The sequence below is a fragment of the Lactuca saligna genome, chromosome 3, assembly GCF_052625555.1.
Source record: "Lactuca saligna cultivar CGN05327 chromosome 3, ASM5262555v1, whole genome shotgun sequence".
Taxonomy (NCBI): domain Eukaryota; kingdom Viridiplantae; phylum Streptophyta; class Magnoliopsida; order Asterales; family Asteraceae; genus Lactuca; species Lactuca saligna.
In genome coordinates this window covers 91,911,776-91,931,727 of record NC_136419.1, presented here as the reverse complement: position 1 = coordinate 91,931,727, position 19,952 = coordinate 91,911,776, and the positions used below count along the sequence as shown (strand labels likewise).

The 19,952-nt window shown below is 35.1% G+C and overlaps 1 non-coding gene across 1 annotated transcript; it reads right to left on the bottom strand.

The window, feature by feature from the left end:
• Nucleotides 1-10,245: 10,245 nt before the first annotated feature.
• Nucleotides 10,246-10,352, bottom strand: LOC145037962 (small nucleolar RNA R71). Its single transcript, XR_013679070.1, has one exon. It is a non-coding gene; the product is annotated as a small nucleolar RNA R71 (small nucleolar RNA).
• Nucleotides 10,353-19,952: the final 9,600 nt, after the last annotated feature.

The window sequence follows — 19,952 nt, the reverse complement described above, 5'->3', positions numbered from 1 at the left end:
GAAATGGTTCAACAAGGACTTTAATGGAGCTATAAGGGATAATAAGCATGAAAACAAGAGGGAAAACGAGTTATACATTAGGGAACACACTGAGATAGCTCAAAGATGCTTGACCTCCTTTTCTTCTTCTTGATCTACTCTTCTTCCCACTCCAAAACTTCAAGAGGACACACCAAATGCTTCAAACTCACAAGGAAACAAAGCTTGGACGAGATATAGGGTTCTGAGGGTGAATGGGGGCAAGCTTGGGTCGCACAAGCTAGCTTAAATAGGGGGCAAACCCTTGGGATTAGGGTTTCACCAAACAGCGATGACTCGCCAAGTCCAGGATATGGACTCGCCGAGTTGACAACTTAAGCGTGCCCCCGGACCGCGTCCCTACTCGGCGAGTCGGACCTACAACTCGCTGAGTCCAAGGCTAAAATGATAATTACGTAGATAAATTTTTACGTACCAGGAACCAGGTGCTACAGGAACGTATAATACTTTTTTTTTTTTTTTTAAATTTTATGCCGCTGCGGTTCATTTTTTTACTTAGATGATCCGAAGTTATTATTACTGGCATTTTAAGTTTTCATTTATCATTATCATTTTTTCATATTTTGATTTTTTTTTAATAATTTTAGTTATTTATTGTTTTTATTTATTTGATATAAGTAATGAAAAATATAATACAAAAAAAAAAAAAAAAAATTTCAAACACCAAAATTATATTATACTCTAATATATCCATACATTTTACACTTTTTGTCTTTTTCTTTTGGTTTTTTTGGTTTTGGTGTTGGTATTGGTTTTGGTTTTCTTTTGTATTTTTAGTTTTTTCGTTTTATTTTTCATCAATTTGATAATTTTTTTGGACATTTTTTATAAAGTGTAAAATGTATGAATATATTAGATTATATTGTAATTAATGTTTCAGTGTTGATATTTGTGATTTATAATTTTTAATATAGGAAAATTAGTTAATTTTTATAAAATGTAACTTGCAAATTAAATCATATTTCTCTATGATATATAAATAGTTTAAATTATATATATATATATATATATATATATATATATATATATATATATATATATATATATATATATATTTTTTTTTTTTTTTTTTTTTTTCAATTTGAAAACCGAAAAAACTCAAAACACCAAAAATAATAAGAAAAAAATTTTAAACAAAAGTTGTGAAAAAATTAAAAAAGACAAAGACAAAAAATGGAAAATATATGAATATATTATAAGAGTACAAGGACCATTCATGAAATTTTACAAACCATAAGACCAATTATGTGATGTATTCCATAGAAATCCTGAAAGTGTGATAGTTTACATACCACAATGATCAATTATGAAATTTTGTCTTATATTCATATACCATAATTAAATAATCCAATAATTAATATTGTAAGCTAATTATCAAATTAAAAAAACAAATCATTAAAATTAAAACCAACCTACCAACTCGAATTTTATTTTTAATTAGTAACTATACGAAATGACTCATATCCTTATATGTTTTTATTCTCCAAATCGAGTAGCTAAAAGGCGAAATGTAGAATCCTGCTATTTAATGTACTTATTATTCGTTCCAATGGTAAATCGTTGAACCGATTGCGAAGTAATTACTAATAAAACAGAAAGTAAACAACGTCGCGGAGGGTGAAAGAGAAGAACGGAAAATCTTGTGATGATTAGGTGTGAAATAAATGAGATTCGAGGGATCTTATTTATTTTAAAATCACACGTGTTAGTGTCTTCATATGAAAGTTTATCCGATTTTACACTTGGATTTTATATATTTTTTGGAATTTTCAAGAGGATTCCATCTATTTTATCCACATACCCAATGCATGGTTAATACGTTGACCGAGTTGGTCTGACCTAATCCAACATGAACTATGCAGAAAATAAAAGCTCCTTACACTAGTACAAAATCGCTTTTCACGATGCTTTCATAAAACAAGGTGGTGTAGGTTTTCATATTTCTCGACGCTGAAGGTCATGAACTATTTTCCAAAATTGTTTCCGTGATGGTTTACTTAAAATTAGATATCATTGCAAATCAAACTTCACACATTAACATCGGTTTAAATCATAATCGTGACAAGTAGTGTCACAGTCAAATATTCATCATCAAATCTCATCTTTTATTACGAGTATTTTTTTTTAATATGTACCTTTATCTTGTTTCAGTTAAATGTTATAGTGAAACTTATCACATGAAAAAAAAACACATCACACAGTCGAAAACGATGGCCAAATTTTATATTTTATAATAAGTTTTTTGTTTGATATTTACATTTTACCTGGTGTCGGTTATTAAGTAAGACCTAAATACGTATAAGGTGTTTTAGTTTCATTTTAATTGATTTTCTCTAGTTACTTAATTTACTTGAATATAAGTATTGAGCAAAAAGGTAATATGTCTTTAGTAAATTATATTTTGATCATGATATTAATTAAATAACCAATATTTATTGTGACATCCCCATTTTCACGATCATAAAAAATCAATTTCGTTTATGCTTTTATAATAAAATCAGAGTATTCTTTCAAAAAGTAATGCGGAATTTATCCCAAAACAAAATGTGATAAAAATTTATCACAACATTTCTTAAAGAAATATATTGCTCATTTCATTATAAAACTCAGGATGTCCACACCGATACAGACCAAAAGCATAAACAGTATAATATATGCCTTACAATAATTATTTACATCTACTGGCCTATAATCTAAAATCCCTCATCATCGTCCAACTATGATCTTGTTCCACAAACTGTAATATAGAAAGTTAAGTGGGTCAGACTTGGGAGCCTGGTAAGCATATAGGATTTTTAAACCACAAATAAGAAATTTATTAATTTCATCAACCAACAATAACCTTGATTACCCATTGTTGTTATCCTCACTTTACGTCCCTAAACACCTATCACAAGGGACCTAGCCTAAGGATCATCATCGAGATGAACTTTACTGCTAAGGAGATTCCTTAGACATATATGTTCGTAAGGCAACCATGAGGGGGATAGAGTACACCGGTGAACACATCGTTCACAAACACTTACATGTTGTGCTTCTGCTAGCGTTCCACTGGATTTTTTAGAATGGTATGCGATCATCATCTATACTCTGCTAGATGTTTGGAACAATAACAACATCGAGGCCTCTTATCATTTTATCACACATCAACTATTTTCATCTACCCATGTTTTACCTAAAATATTTGTAGATAAAAATACGTATATATTTAAAACCTATATAAAACATTCATTCAACATCCATCTCAAATAAACAAACAATATATATACGCATAACACGTATTTATAGAAAATACTTCATATCTATGTGTAAGATGAAAGTGACTACACACTCACTTGATAAGATGGTAATTGGACAACACTTCGTCCCTTAAAACAATCTTTCTTCGATGAAACCAGGATGTTTCCTTAAAAACCAGGCTTTATACGGACATAGTTTCGACTCGAAAAACTCTTTTTTCTTGGAGACTTCGGGCTCTCTGGGGCTTGCTTATGATGCTAGGAAGGTATTCTAGGTTTAGGGGGTTTTATTGTAACTTACAAGAAAAAAGAGAGTGAAAATGTGTAATTTTTGTAAAATAAATTGGGGCAGCCTCGCACACCTTTTATAGTCAGCCAAAGCTCCTCATCATGTTGGGCGTAACTTCTTGGTACACAGGGTGTACTACCTTGTTGCACTCTACGCTGAGCGTACTCACTTACGTTTAGCGGACGTGTTCATCAACGTGTCAAGCATGCAAAGGGTGTGTCGTGGGCAATTCTTGACTGACCAAATATAAGTATGATGGGCGTACAAACCTCGTACGCTGGGCGTACATCAGTACATTTAGCGTACCTCTTAGTACATTTGGTGTTCTTCCAGCCTCGAAGTTTGTGCCTCGAATTTCAAAAATTCATAACCTTCGCATATGAGCTCCGTTTTTTACGATCTTTATATGCACCCGTAGTTAAGTCCGTGCTCTATAACTTTCGTTTAGACTCCGTCGGCTAATTTCGACTTTATTTTTAATGTTATATTTTAACAGATCGGGATAGGAAAAGTCCATTAAAAAATCATAACTTCTTCATCCGACAGCCGTTTTTGTCTGTCCTTTTATCGTTAAACTACTATCAACAAGATATTTGATTCTCGTTTAGGTTGTGTGGGTAAAAATCGCTTGATCTATATTTCGAGTTCCGGGTTGAATACTGCTATGCCAAATTTTAGAAAATTCATAACTTCCTCATACAAAGTCAGAATTAGACATTCTTATTATGCACGCTCTCAGTTTGACGTGTACTACAACTTTCATTTAGATCGCTAAGGATAAAAAGCACTTTGTCATAAACTCACTTTCTACGTCACACAGCGTCGTTCTGGTTCTGTCGCGAAACTACGACATGTCATAATTTCTTTGTTATAACTCGGATTTTGGTTTTTATTATACCTCCGTAACTTGTTTCAACCACTACAACTTTCTTCATAGACATCGGGTTTATCTAACATTTATTTTCGATTATTTTTATCTTTAATTTATTAAATCATAATAATTAAGTATAAAACACATAAATTCACATAATTTGTTATTATTACTTCAAAACAAGTTACAAAGGTTGACCTAGATTATTACATTATTATTAATGTCTAGCCTAGAAACACGGGCATTACACACACACACACACACACATATATATATATATATATATATATATATATATATATATATATATATATATATATATAACAATGAACATAAATAATGGGAACCAGCTAACGGAATCTATAACAACCTTAAATTCAACTTATCTTCTGTTTATATTGGATTGATGTAACAAGGTCACCAATTTCTTACGTCAGTTGTCACAATTGATGACCCGACAACCATTGCTTGACTGATCCAAAAATATGTAGCTTCATCCTTTAAATATGTAGTTGTTGGCACCGTCTCTCCCCTCGTTGCTCCAATAAACACCTCTTTCTCTCATCTGTCTCTTCTTGCATCTCTTAATTAATCAACAGATAATCCATTACTCAATGTCAATTAATGGAAAACAAGGTTTTAAAAGTTCGTTCATGGTTTTGTGAAATATATAGAAAAAAAGAACTGCATCAATAAAGTGCGTATGATTTTTTTAGATGTTTACATGGAAAAAAAATGAAAAACTGAGCTTGTTATATCTAAATGTAGTTATGATGGATTTTTAAATAAAAATTGTTATATGTAATTATAGTTATACCTCGATATTAATAAAGAATCCTAGTATAATTGGACCGCTAAGAATATCGCCGATTTCATTGATTTACTCTACATATGTATTAGATTGATTGTAACACCTGGTTCCTGGTATGTATTTTAGCCTTAGTATTTTTGCATTTTTAGCTGGAACTCGGCGAGTTACAGGCCCGACTCAACGAGTAGAGGCGAGATATCAAGCATGTTTGAGTTGGCGACTCGACGAGTCCATATCCTGGACTCGCCGAGTCCGCCTGTCTGGATGAAACCTTAACTTCAAGGGTTTGCACCCTATTTAAACCCCCTTATGCGCCCTAAGCTCACCCCCTTCACTCTCAGAGCACCCTTTATCAAACCCTAACTCTCCCCTTTTTTATTTGAGTGTTTGTGTGCTTTTCTTTGAAGTTTGAAGAAGAGAAGGAAGGAAGGACCAAGGAGAAGGAGAAGAGCAAGGATCTAGAACTCAATCCAGAGTCCATCAAGGTATATTTCTGATCCTTTCTATTACCATGATGATTTTCTTTAGAAAACCCCATTTAAGCTATCTTTACCCATTTCCTAGCTTGATAGTAATGTAGAGATCATATTTAGTGGAATGGCCTTTGAATCTAGCTAGGTTTGAGCTTCAAGAGCCCAAATCCACTGCCTTTATGGAGCCACATTGCATGAAAGCCCTAGATCTACTCTTTTAGTGTGTTTTGAGCCTTAAATTCGTCATTGGTGTTTATCTACACGTAAAGTTGGAAACTTTACATGTTAATCGAGCCCTAAGAACCCAGATCTATGGACGAAATGCACTAGGTTCATGAAAAATCGAGTATATAGTGATTGCATGCATGCGACTCGGCGAGTCGTTCTTCGGACTCGGCGAAACGGGTCGCGAGTCCTCGAGTTTTCACTTTCTATGTATTATGCCGAGTGGAACTAGTGATTTTTAGGGGAACTTAGTGAGTCGGAGATCGGACTCATCCATGGAGGGACTCAGAGAGTCAATACCCTGACTCGGCGAGTCCAAGGCAATCTTCATATCTCAAGAACAGACTCGATGAGTTGTTCATACAACGCGGTGAGTCCCAGTAGGGGTGTTCATATGATGAGCGAGAACTCGATGAGTCGTTCATACAACTGGGCGAGTCGGATGCAGATTGACTAAGTGGTTGAATCAAAGAGGAACTCGTCGATTCTATGCCAAACTCGACGAGTAGTAGCGAGCAGAATTGAGAATTGAGAGTAGGGACTCGACGAGTCAGGTCAACTGTATGTTGACTTTGACCAAGAGGTTGACTTTGATCAGGGGTAAAATAGTCATTTTACCCTCAGTATAGTTATCAATATTTGATTAAGTGTACTTATGAAAATTGTAGTCGGGGTGAAACCGGAGCAGCAGCAAACAGATTCTAGAGCAGTTCATTCAACAGCTAGACTACGAGGTGAGTCTTCCTTCCAGTAGGAACAGGTCTACGACCACAATGCTAGCCCGTTTAGTTAGCAGTAGTTCCGAACCTCGGTCCGATGCAGTAGTTAGATTTCTTGATGTCTTTGTGATTCAAGTATATTTGTATTATGTGTTCTGGACTTCGGTTCGATGCAGTATGCAGTATATGTGCTTATGCTAATTGATATGTTTATGCTATGCCATGTTATGCTCAGTCAGTTTCCGGACTTCGGTCCGATGCAGGGGAGAAGGTCCCAGTCAGTTTCGAATTTCGATCCGATGCAGCTAGTTTCGGACTTCGGTCCGATGCAGGGGACAAGGTCCTAGTTAGTTCCGGAATTCGGTCCGATGCAGTTTTTGGGCTTCGGTCTGATGCAGTGGGCAAGGCCCTAGTTAGTTCCGGACTGCGGTCCGATGCAATTTCCGGACTTCGGTCTAATGCAGTGGGCAAGACCCAGTATATGTTTATATGTTATTGTATGGTATGTGGTATTTTGGGGGAGCTCACTAAGCTTCGTGCTTAGAAATTCAGTTTTGGTTTCATGTACTTCCGCAAGTAAAGGGAAGAGCTCGGGATGATGGCATCGCACACACCTTGGCTTCAGTTTCTGTCCTGGGAGTTGATTAACTTTTCATTGACATGATTTGATACAGTCTTGATACAGTTTTCTTGTGATACTTTGTTATGGTTTTGATTCATTGACATATGGGTTTTATTCTTTGGTATTGATCTAATGATTTTAGTAATGATTAAACAAAAAAAAATTTGGGTCGTATTTTGGGATGTTACATTGATGTATATGTTTTTTCACATGGTTCTTAACATGAAATGCACAGTACACAATTACTAAGTGCACACGTAAGGGTAAAAAGTCCAGTCTCATCATAAATCTAAAAACCTACTCCTATAAACTAATTAATTGTTCTTAATAATGCTCACGAACTAGTATCCTACATCATAAGTACACCAATATACAAGTTTAGGATAAGTATTTACCAAATCTCTACTGCAGGTAAAATCATTAACATTCCATCTATACCTCAATCTGAACATAAACTTGTAAATGATTGTATCGTATAAAAATCCCTAGTTGTACTTATTTCCTAATAATGAACAACACAAGTTCTCTAATACATAGTATTAGAACAATTCCAGACCAATACAGTATCATAGGTAATAGCGACCGTACCCACTTTTTTTTGCCTATTATTACATAATTTTTAAATAATTGATATTGCCATATTTACGCATATATTTTGGCATTAGTTGAATACATGTTAAGTAATATTTTGGGTAATTGCAAAGCTATTTGATACTTATTGCGTTAAATTATATTTTGTAGCTAAATAGGACATTCTTGAGGAAAAAGAACCAGAAGTGACGACTATTGCAACCTGGAAGGACTTGAGCTAAATCGGGAGCTTAATGGAGCTTAAAAGAAAGAAGAACAAAAAAAGACTACCCACAACATGATAATAGAATAACACACCATGTTTGTAAGGAAATTCATGATGTTTACGCAAAGACAGAACTCAAGACGTGAGAACTATAGCCTCACGAAGTGAGCTTCATTATTCAAGAAGTTTCGTTGTCAGATATGATTTACATTGACGTCACGACGTGAGATCCTTATTCTCACGACGTAATGGAAAATTTAAGGAAACTATAAATACTCCATTACATATTTGACTTAAGGAGGTCGGATGTGATTTTCTAGATGGATAGGCAAAATCAGAAGCCAGAGAAGAGCGAAAAAAACCTTTTGGAAGAGAGAACGATTGAAGATTGAAGATTTGAAGATCACACATCGTATTTGGTTTGCATTAATTCAATCATGTCGAATTCTTATGATTTTTTTTTTGGTTTTCCTTATACAATTAGTAGCTAATTTAGAAGACTATCGTTTAGTTAGATGAAACCTTGAACTATGTGATAGTTTCTTATATTATGGATTATATGAAGTTGGATTTAGTTTGTGTTTGATTATCTATTCCTAACATGTTAAAGCTTTAATTATTGTTTCTTATATTCAAGTTAGGTGTAGTTAAATTATCAGTTTAGATTACATGAGCTTGATCGCCTAGTAATTTATGATTAATAAACTATTGGAGCTAGGATTAATCAATTCTTACATTAGGTAATAATGACAACAACTTTAACTGTGTTAGATAACATGATTTGATTATAGTTGTGTTTGTTAAATCGTCTTAATCATAGATATTACCTTAGATATATCTTACATAGTTAAATTATCAATAATTATCAATTATGTGTTTGCTTGTGTATGGTCATTACATAGTAGTTTATGAATTGATAAAAATATTAGGAGATCTAATCAAGATTACTATTAATATATATTTTAGTAACCAATTTTATTAATCCATAAATAATAACTAATCATAGGAAAAAGGTGGATTTAAAACTAAAAGAAAATGTTTTTAATATCATGATAAAAACCATTCTTAGTTAAGTGTTTGTTTAATTTTAAGTTAATCTGAACTTGCAAAATTAAATAAAATCCCTTTATTTCGTCATTTCTTTTTAGATTAATTTTTAGTAATTCTTTTAATAAATATAATTTTGTTCCTTATGTTCCATACCCAACTTACTTTTCTATATTATAAACTGACTAGGTACACTACGCATTAGTGCATTCGTAGATAAGTTTCGTTAGGACTTAAATTTAATTTGGCAGATATATTTATTGCACATTAAATTTTTGGTGCTGTTATTTGGGAAAGGGTTTTTCAGTTTTTAGTTTAATTGTTTTAGATTAATCGATCCTTTTTAGGGGTAAAACTCGCAAAAAATTAATTTTCTATTTTAATTAAAATTTTCTGCATTTCAGAACTCACGACATGAGCATACCCTCTCACGACGTGAGAACTGCAATCTTAGTTTATTTTATTTTAGTTTGTTTTTACGTTTTTATTTCATTTTGGTTCAGTAGTATATGATCCGCGGATCAAAGACACCATTGACACTAACATTTGAAGATCTTGAGTTAGCATTCCATAAGAAGAAGATAAAAACATGTAGAGAATCAAGCAATAAGACAATAAACGAAAGCAAGTTCGAAAGCTTTGAGAGGACTCCTAACAAAAAGGAAGTTGGTTACGAGCCCAGAACAGAATCAAAAAAGAAAGAGAACCTGAAAGCAAGCCAAAAGATGAGATGACCAACATTGTGGACATGAGTATGGAGGCATACAAGAAGCGAATTCGTGAGGACATTGGTCCAGACCTTGTTCAATCCAAAATTCTTGCCACTACCAACTTCTAACTCAAGGGACACATCCTTTCCACGCTAAAAGGTATCCCATTCTATGGAAAAGATCATGAAGACGCATACAAACACATCGATAAATTCAATGACATCGCTGATTATTTTAGTATTCTAAACATCCCACAAGAAATGGTGTTGTTGAGAATGCTTCCAGTTACATTTAAGGGAGCAACAAAAGATTGGTTGAAGGCACTACCACCCCGTGCAATCACAACATAGGCACAAATTCATGAAGAGTTCATCAAACAACTTTGCCCACCATCAAAGGTTTATAAATTAAAGAAAGATATAGCCAATTTTGATCAACAAGTAGGGGAATCATTGTATGAAGCATGGGAGAGATATAAAGGGTTACTAAGAAATTGTCTCTAAAATGATCTTAATGAACAACAAGAAGTATCTATATTTTATGATGGGGTAAACATGATGATAAGGCAACTCCTCGATTCTCAAGGACCTCTCACAAAGAAGAATCCCACTATAATTAAAGAGCTAATCGAAGAATTTTCAAAGCATTAAAAGGAATACCACAACCCTCGAGAAGATAAGATAGGAGGATACATGGATGGAAATGGTGCTTCGGAAGAAATGGAGATAGTTTTGGAAATGTTAAATAACATGGATCGACGAATGAAAAAGATGGATCAATCCATACACGCAATATGTGTGGGTTGTGACAATTGCAATGGGAGAAACTTAACTAAGGATTGCCAATTAGCCAAAAACGAGAATAGAAAAGCTCAAGTTTGTTTTTCTATTAGAGGTCGATTTGATGAAGATTAAAGAAAGCCAAAGAAAGAATGGTTTCTGTATGAAGACTACAAGAAGTAAAAAGAAGAAAAATATAGGCAAACTAGATGGGGCTACTACCAAGGAAGCCATGGAAGTCCCTGAGTCTGCAAAATGGTAAAAGGCTATGGATAGCGAGATTCAGTCCATGTATGACAATCAAGTTTAGAACTTGGTTGACAATGTGCTAGGCCATAAGACAGTCAGGTGCAAATGGATCTTCAAGAAGAAGACCGACATGGATGAGAATGTACACATATATAAAACACGACTCATTGTGAATGGCTTTACTCAAACTTTGGGAGTTGACTATGATGAGACCTGCTGACCAGTAACGAAAATTAAATCTATAAGGGTTATGTTGGTCATAGCTGCATTTCATGATTATGAAATATGGCAAATGGATGTAAAAATCGCTTTCCTTACTAGAAAGTTGGCTGAAGATGTTTACATGAGTCAGCCAGAGGTTTTTGTCAATGCAAAGTATCCTAATACAGTGTGTAACCTTGAGAAATCTATAGATGGATTGAAACAAGCATCTCACAGATGGAATCTTTGTTTTATGAGAAAGTCAAAGAGTTTGAATTTTCAAGAAGCGAGGATGAGTCTTGTGTGTATGTCAAAGCTAGTGGGACTATAGTCAGCTTTCTGATGTTGTGTGTGGATGACATACTACACATAAGGAATGACATCCCAACCTTGCAGGAGGTCAAGTAATGGCTTGTGAAGTGTTTCTCTCTAAAGGACCTCGAAGAAGCTTCCTATATTGTAAGGATAAGGATATTGAGAAACATGAGTAAAAGACTAATAGGACTTAGTCAAACTACCTACTTGGACAAGGTGTTGAAACGTTTCGTCATGGAGGAGTACAAGAAAAGTGACTTACCTATCCAAGGCAATACCAAACTGAGTAAGACTCAAATTCCAAGTACAAAGGATGAGATAGCAGAGATGAGTCATATACCATATGCTTTCGTAGTTGGTTGGATCATGTATGCTATGACTTGTACTCACCTTGACGTGGCATTTTCTTTCAGAATGGTCAGTAGATATCAAGGGAACCATGGTAAAGCACATTGGACTGCGGTTAAGAACATTCTTAAGTACATGCAGAGGACTAAGGATTGGGTCGTTAACCTCAGTGGGAGTGATGCCTTGAGAGAAACAGGGTATAGCAACGCGAGCTTTCGGACCCACAGAGATAATTTCCGCTCTTAGCCGGGCTGGATATTTACTCTGAATAGAGGAGCAGTGACATGGAAAAGTTCCAAGAAGGAAACTATAGCTGATTTAACATGCGAATCAGAGTAAATTGCAGCAAGTGAAGCATCGAAGGAGGCGATATAATATAAAAACTTCATCGGAGACCTTGGTGTAATTCTATCCATAAAGGAGCCTGTTGAGATGTTCTGCGAAAATGAAGGGGCCGTTGCCTTAACCAAGGAACCAAGAGATCATGGAAGATTAAGACATATCGACATAAATTACCACTTCATAAGACATCAAGTAGGAGAAGGACACCTCGTGGTGAAGAGGATATCGTCAGAGGACAACCCAGCAGATCCCCTTACAAAGGGACTGACTAGGGTTAAGCACTTGCAGCATGTAAGGGCCATTAGGGTAACGGACGATATTAGTCTTAGTGATTAGAAAAACCGAAACTTGTAATAGCTACATTGCAATTGAAATCTGATAACTAATAAAAGGAGTTTTATTTATAAGTAAAGTTACTGTCTTGTGTCAATTATTTACTATTGTTTCACTTTGCATGTTTTGGCTTCCAGAATAATAAGATTCATTCAAACTATCCACAGTTTATCATACGTTGGAAGTAAGTATGAAAGAACACTGTCATGAGTTGGCTTGTAGATTGTCTAAGGTGTTAGGCATAGAAACAGTTTGATACACCACTCATGAGTACTGAAATAAGATTTGAGTATTGGATCAACCCGCGCTCACCTGAATCACTTTATGAAATTTATCACGAGTGATTGTGAGACGATAATATCATATAGTCTTCAAACCAATATATATGAGTTGGTGACTACGATTTGGTTGTGAATTGATGGCACAAAAAAGCATCGATAACTTGATGTTATAAAACGTGTCATTGTGCATGATGTGATGTGTAGTTAGTACAAACATATAATATCATTGTTTATCTGTTCCTTTTATCCTAAGAGGATTAAAAGCGATATCTTGGGCCCCTCGATGATTCTGTTTTGACTTATGTGTCGGGCCTAGTCAGAAATAAGTTGATGTGTTCAGTTATGTTCTATGTTAGACGAATTGGAAATCGGGAAACCAACTACTGGAAAATAAGTATGACATTGTTCCATTTATTTGTACAACATATATTTTGAGAACATAGGAGTATATGTTCCCTTATCTAAAAGTCGCGGTACTGAGTGGGTCAGAGTTGACAACGGATTTTAAAAGCTTACAATTTCTAAGTCGGATCCTAAAGTTACATATGTAGCTATAGTTATTAGACTTATCCAAGTGGGACACTGTTGGATTTGGTGTTTAAGCCTATAACTATAACTGGGATGTACTTGACCCGATTGTAGCATGATCCTTTTGGGTTGCCTTCATCAGTGCAATTTGATAGGATGGACTTTTGAGAATAATGTTATTTGTGATTTATTAATATATTATAGTATAATATATTAATTGAGTAATCATATTATTTAATTAGTATTGGTCAAGAATTAGTTTTGAACTAACTTGTGATCAAAATAGACTAATTAAATATGTATGGATTGATTATGTAAATCAATCATTCTCATAATCTAGGCTAATGATACATAGTTATTTAAGATGGGCTAAACCATTGAGACATTCCATGGATAGTCCATGGAGGTTAACCCATGGAGCCTAAGTATATGAAATGTCATTAGGGTTTACAAAGCGTAACCCTAACATTTTCCACATTATAAATACTCACCCCTATAGCTAAAATCGGCCACCACATACAATCTAAGAGAGTGAAGTAGATTTTATGCTAAATAACCTTTCTTTAAATCCTCCTCTTGCATTTGGTGTTTGTGAATCATTAGAGGCATCACACATATGGTGCTCAAGCTTTCAAAGGTCAAGAACTCTACCCTACTCAAGATGTAAGCCTCCAAACTAATTTTATATTGTATAGCTTCAATTGTATGCTAGTTGGGGATAATGATTTGGAAAAACTGAAAATGCATGTATAATTAGAGAAAACATACATCCAAAGCTTTTAGGGTTGCATGTGCACCATATGAGTGTTATAGTGCTCAAAACCCAATAGTAACCACTTGTAGAAACATGTATCTTATGGCTTGACAAGAAATTCAATGTGATGAAGGCTACTTGTCATATGAATCCGAGAGAGATGATGAAGATGTTCAACCAAAATACTACTACATGGCTACCAGCAATCCACTTGGCAAAAGTTTCATTCAACATGTAAAATTTATGATTGCTGATAATAATTTTAAGTAGTCTCTCTGTAAACCATATCTAACCCAAATCAAATCAAATATGAACATCATTTATAAAGCTTATAAGTAAGCTGATGAAGCAACTGAAAAAAAGGAAAAGAATGAATTACTCACAATTTTCGTCATCCTTGGTCAAAAGCTCCTGGTCTCGGAAGCAAGTTTCCAAAACCAATTGCTCATCTCGTAAGGGAGTTACAAAACCTAACTTTTATGGGACACGTACCAAACATCAAACATTCAAACACCCCTATCTCATCTTTGTCACCCCTTCATGAGACTTCTGACCAATTTGCATCACTAATTCCTGAGTTTTAGCCTATAGTTGTCAAATGTCCCGATTCCACGCCTCTGACAAACTTAGACCTAAATCGGACCTCGAAACCCCACTCTAGTATTCCAAACATTGTCTTTTAAATTTAGAACCACAATCCTCCTAACAACTGTGTAGTTGAAGAAATCATTCATCAGACAACTGAACCTGATACTTCTGAGTTAGTTTGGGCATCAATAGATAGTGACACTGATGATTCATCGATTTCATGTGAATCTGATTCACAAGTGGTCTCTAAAACCAAACTTGTGCCAATCAAACATGTGTTTGACAACCCTCTATTAGTCAAACCTTTAAGTATTCTTTGAACTCAAAAAGGAAACCTATGTTGAATAAGAAAGATGTTGGTGAACTGAAGGTAGAAGCCAAAAATGTTCTCAAAAAGGAATTTAAGTCAAGTCAGAATTCAAGATTCCTTGAGAACTCCAAAAAGAATGTACCTTAGACTACCTCTCCAGCAATTAGGAGATAGAGCACCTTTGTACCCACTAAGATTCTCAAAAGGCCTTCCAATCAGGAAGAACATAAGCAACTAATTTGTTCTACCTCTAAAAAGCCTATTGTCAATAGTCAATCTGCCAGACCAAACTCTCCTCGGACTATTTCATCTGTTTTTTAAGCCAAAGCCGATGGTACAATTTTCAAACCTAAATAGATTTCAAAATCAAATGTAACATCAAACAAAGAAGTAATTTCTAAGAAAACAATTTCACAAAAATCTTCAAAAGAAAAACTTGTATGGAAAGTGAAAAATCCCAATAATGAAACTGCAACTCCGAAAGAGAAAGTAATTCCCACAGCTCTAAAAACTACTTGTCCAAGAAAGGTTGTTCCGAACCCTCGTGTCATTAAGGATGATTATTGGATACATGAAAGACCATGGCCTTCTATTTTTTTCCTAATGAATCTTGGAACAAAATTTCCAAAACGTCTGTTGCTCAAAAGTCAGACCTGAGGCCTAAAACTCGTGCCCTTGTCCCAAAACCTAACTCGGAGCCTAAAAAGTCCACAACTCACTAATTTTGCAGGCACTCTGTGCTTCGGAGCAAGAAATAATATGGTATATTGATAGTGCTTGCTTCATGCACATGACGGGGCAGAACGACATTCTATGATATCTCAAACTTTCACCAAATGCTGGCTACGTGACATATCAACAATTCCAACTCCTAGATCATAGGTTATGGCATCCTTACAAATGGCAACTTCTCCATTTCAAACATGGCGTATGTAGCTAACTTGAAGCATAATTTGATAAGTGTGGCTTACTCGCCGATGTGAATCATCGAGTTGAATTCTCTGAGAAAAACAGCTATGCCATGTCAGAAGACCAGAAAGAATGTTTGATCAAGTCAAATAGCAACAAGAACATGTATCCTCTTAACATCAACATGATCATTGGCAAGCGCCAACTATGCTTACTCTCACAAGCTATTCTCGACGTTAGTTGGTTATGGAATATGAGGCTTGCTCATCTGAACTTTAAATATATGAATGGTCATGTTTCTGGTGAAATGGTAAGAGGTCTACCATTCCTCAAGTTTGAAAATGATCATTTATGTGCTGCATGTGAGTGTGGAAAGAAATTGAAGAAGGGTCACCCTGTTATCATTAAAAAATCTATCTCGGACCCATCAGAACTTCTGCACATTGATCTGTGTGGACCCACAATACTATAGAGTCTACATCATAAAAAATACATTCTTGTGATTGCGGATGATTTTACTAGGTTCACTTGGGTCTTCTTCCTACGACTCAAGTTAGAGGTAGCATCTAAACTCATCAACTTTATGAAAGGAATTGAAGTTCTCATCAAACTTCCAGTAAGGTGAATTCGAAGTGAAAATGGTTCGGAGTTTACCAATTCTATGATTGAGAACTTCCTCACCAAGAAAGGATTGACCACAACTTCTCTGCTCCATACACTCCACAAAACAATGTTGTAGTCGAGCGACACAACAAAACACTTATTAAAGCTTCTCGATGCATGCTTAACTTTGCTAATCTTCCACTCTATCTTTAGGATGAAGCTATTTTAAATGCATGCTTCACTCAGAATAGGAGTATTATTAATTGAAGCCTCAACATGACATTGTACGAAGCCATGAACAGTCGGAAGCCAAGTATATTCTTTCTTCAGGTTTTTGGATGTAGATGCTTCACCAAGAACAACTGTGATCAGCTTACAAAGTTCCAACCCAAAGCTGATGAAGCTATGTTTCTTGGATACTCTACTAAATCAAAGGCTTACCAAGTTCTTAATTGAGAAACTTGAGTTCTTGAAGAAATCTTTGATGTCACCTTTGATGATAATTTCGTTCGGAATTCTGGACAACCTATGTCACAACCACACCATGAAGTCCGATGCTCTAGATCTAGGATGTCCAAATCTATGAAGTCGACTTTGAAACCTTCTTCGGACCTTTAGAAACAACTCTTGATTCGGAATCTCGTATAAGACAAACCTCATCAACAACAACTCTGATTTCCCAAAATGTTTCAGGTCTAACACCTAGTTTTCCTCCATTTGATTCTGAACTGTTTCAAAGTTCTCAGGTTGAAGGGGAGAATGGTCAACCTTCCCTTGAATCAAATATGGATGGATTCCAAGATGCAACTACTAAATTCGACTCTAATCCTATCAAAAACAATGATGAAAAAAATTTCTTCGATTTCCCACTTGATGATGATGTCAACCTATGCGGTTTGGAGGTTCAGGGGGAGCATCATCCACAAGTTCAAATTATTAAGGGGGAGCAAAATAACCCCATTGTTAATATAGGATCTTTTTCTACTTAACAACTTCCGAGATTACATATATGGACCAATGATCATCCTCCAAGCCAAGTTATTGGAAATCCTAACGTTGGTGTACAAAATCCCATAAGTGTTCAAAATGAATGTCATTTTTCGGTATTTATCTCAATTTTTGAACCCAAATCCATTAAAGAGTGATTAGAACATGTTGAATGGATTCCGACCATGCAGGAAGAACTAGCAGAATTCGATAGAAATGAAGTATGGACTCTCATCCCTCCTCCTCAGAATCATCCCATTGTTTCTACTAGATGGGTGTTTTGGAACAAACTAGACGACACAAGAGTTATCATTCGAAATAAAGAATGATTGGTGACCAAAGGATTCACTCATATTGAAGGACTTCACTACGACGAGACCTTCGCTTCGGTTGCCCTTCTGGAAGCCATCAAAATTTTTCTTGCTTATGCTGCTCAAAAAGGCTTTAAGGTTTACCAAATGGATGTCAAAAGTGCTTTTTTAAATGGTGAACTAGACATGGAAGTCTATCTCCAACAGCCTCCCGATTTTTTCAATCTATCATATCCTAAGCATTACTACAAACACTGAAAAGTTGTTTATGGACTCAAGCAATCTCCTCGCACCTGGTACAAGACTCATACCAACTTTCTTAAGAGATTTGGTTTCCAAAGGGGTATTCTCGATCCCACCATGTTCCGAAGGTCAAATAGAAAACACCCCATACTTGCCAGATTTATGTTGACGATATCATTTTTGTATCTACATATTCATCAATGGTAGTTGAATTTGCTAAGCTAATGATCAATCCTTTTCAAATGAGTATGAATCGTGAATTGAGTTTTTTCCTTGGTCTTCAAGTCAAAATACATCTCATAACTCCTCAAGAAATACTCAATGGATACATGTGCCTCTGCCAAGGTACCCGTGGGTTGCAGATACAAAATATTTTCGGACCCTTCAGGTGTTGTCGTTGATGAGAAGAAATATAGAGGAATGATTGGGTCACTAGTCTATCTTACAAGAAGTCGTCCGGACATCATGTTTTCAACATGCTTGTGTGCTAGATTTCAAGTTAACCCAAAAATGTCTCATCTCTTGGCTATTTAGCAAATATTTCGATACCTCAAAGGTACAAAGAGTCTCGGAATCTGGTACCCAACAAATGAAATTTTTATTCTTCAATCATATTCTAATTCTAACTTTGGTGGTCTTCAATTGGATCGATAAAGCACATTTGGTGGCTGTAAATTTTTAGGAGGTTGTTTGGTTAGCTGGTCATCGAAGAAACAAAACTGCATTGCACTCTCAATAGATGAAGCAAAATACATTGCTTCTGCCAGCTGTACATCTCAACTTCTTTGGATGAAATCATAGCTCCTAGACTATGGTTACCGGTTTCAACAAATTCCAATCTATTGTGACTCGCAAAGTGCCATTGCCATTTCTCATAATCCAATTCATCACTCAATGACAAAGCACATTGATATATAGTACTATTTTATTAAAGATCATGTTTTAAATGGTAACATTGAACTTATTTTTGTTCCATCTGATGATTAAATTGCTGATGTCTTTACTAAGGCATTAGACGAAACCAAATTCAATGGTTTTCTGAACAAAATGGGTATGATGATGCATGATCCTCAGTTCTTTGAAGAGGTTTGCACTCTCTGATGGCAACATCAGAAAGTAAAAGGTTCCGGAGTCAAATTTTAACCCATCTTGGAACTGTCACCTCTCGGAATAAATAGGATCATTTTACGTGTCTTTTTGTCTGACCACCTCTTGTAGTTTTAATTTGTACAACTCACTTTGTCTTATGGAGTCCACAACCAATATAGTCACATTGGTATCAATCTCAGCTCAGAAATTACTTCATAAATTGATCCCAGAAATCAAATCCAGAACGGTATTTAACTCTTTTCTCGCATCCTGTGCGAAATAAAATATTTACTACATACCTTTAACTCAGGAATCGTTTAAAAATTTTACTCTGGATTTTTAAAAAATTTTTCACTTTGGAATCTTGGCTCCCAATACTTTTCAAAAATTCATTACGAACCTTATGGCTTAAATGTTTTCATTCCGGATGCTATCTCAGACCTTTATTATGTTCTGAGATCATTCGATTTTTGTTTGGATTCCTTATGGTCATAAACTGTTTTCAAAACATTCCAAAACTTTTCCCTCCAAAATCACTTTTCAAAACTCATCTAGTACATTCTCAATGTACAGTGACCATCTCATAAGTTCATTTTGGGCATTCACTTGTGACAGATTCATTTTTAAATCACCTCGAAACATTTTGATTTTGAAATCAATTCATTTGTAATAAGATCAAAGGTTTTTGTCAATATATAATTCGAAATTTTTTTCCATTAACTCAAACAGTTATATTTTAATGATGATTATCTTCTCGACCTAGATAAGCGCAATTTCTGCACATGTCTTCAAAAAGCAAACATCATGTCATATGGCGACGGTTTCCATTCTTCACGTTAAATTAGTGTTGCTTTTTTTGTTTCAGGTCAACTCAGTCCTAAATTTGGAAACACATTAAATGCGGTCTGTTTCCTAATATGGGTTTCATCATTGCTTTTCTA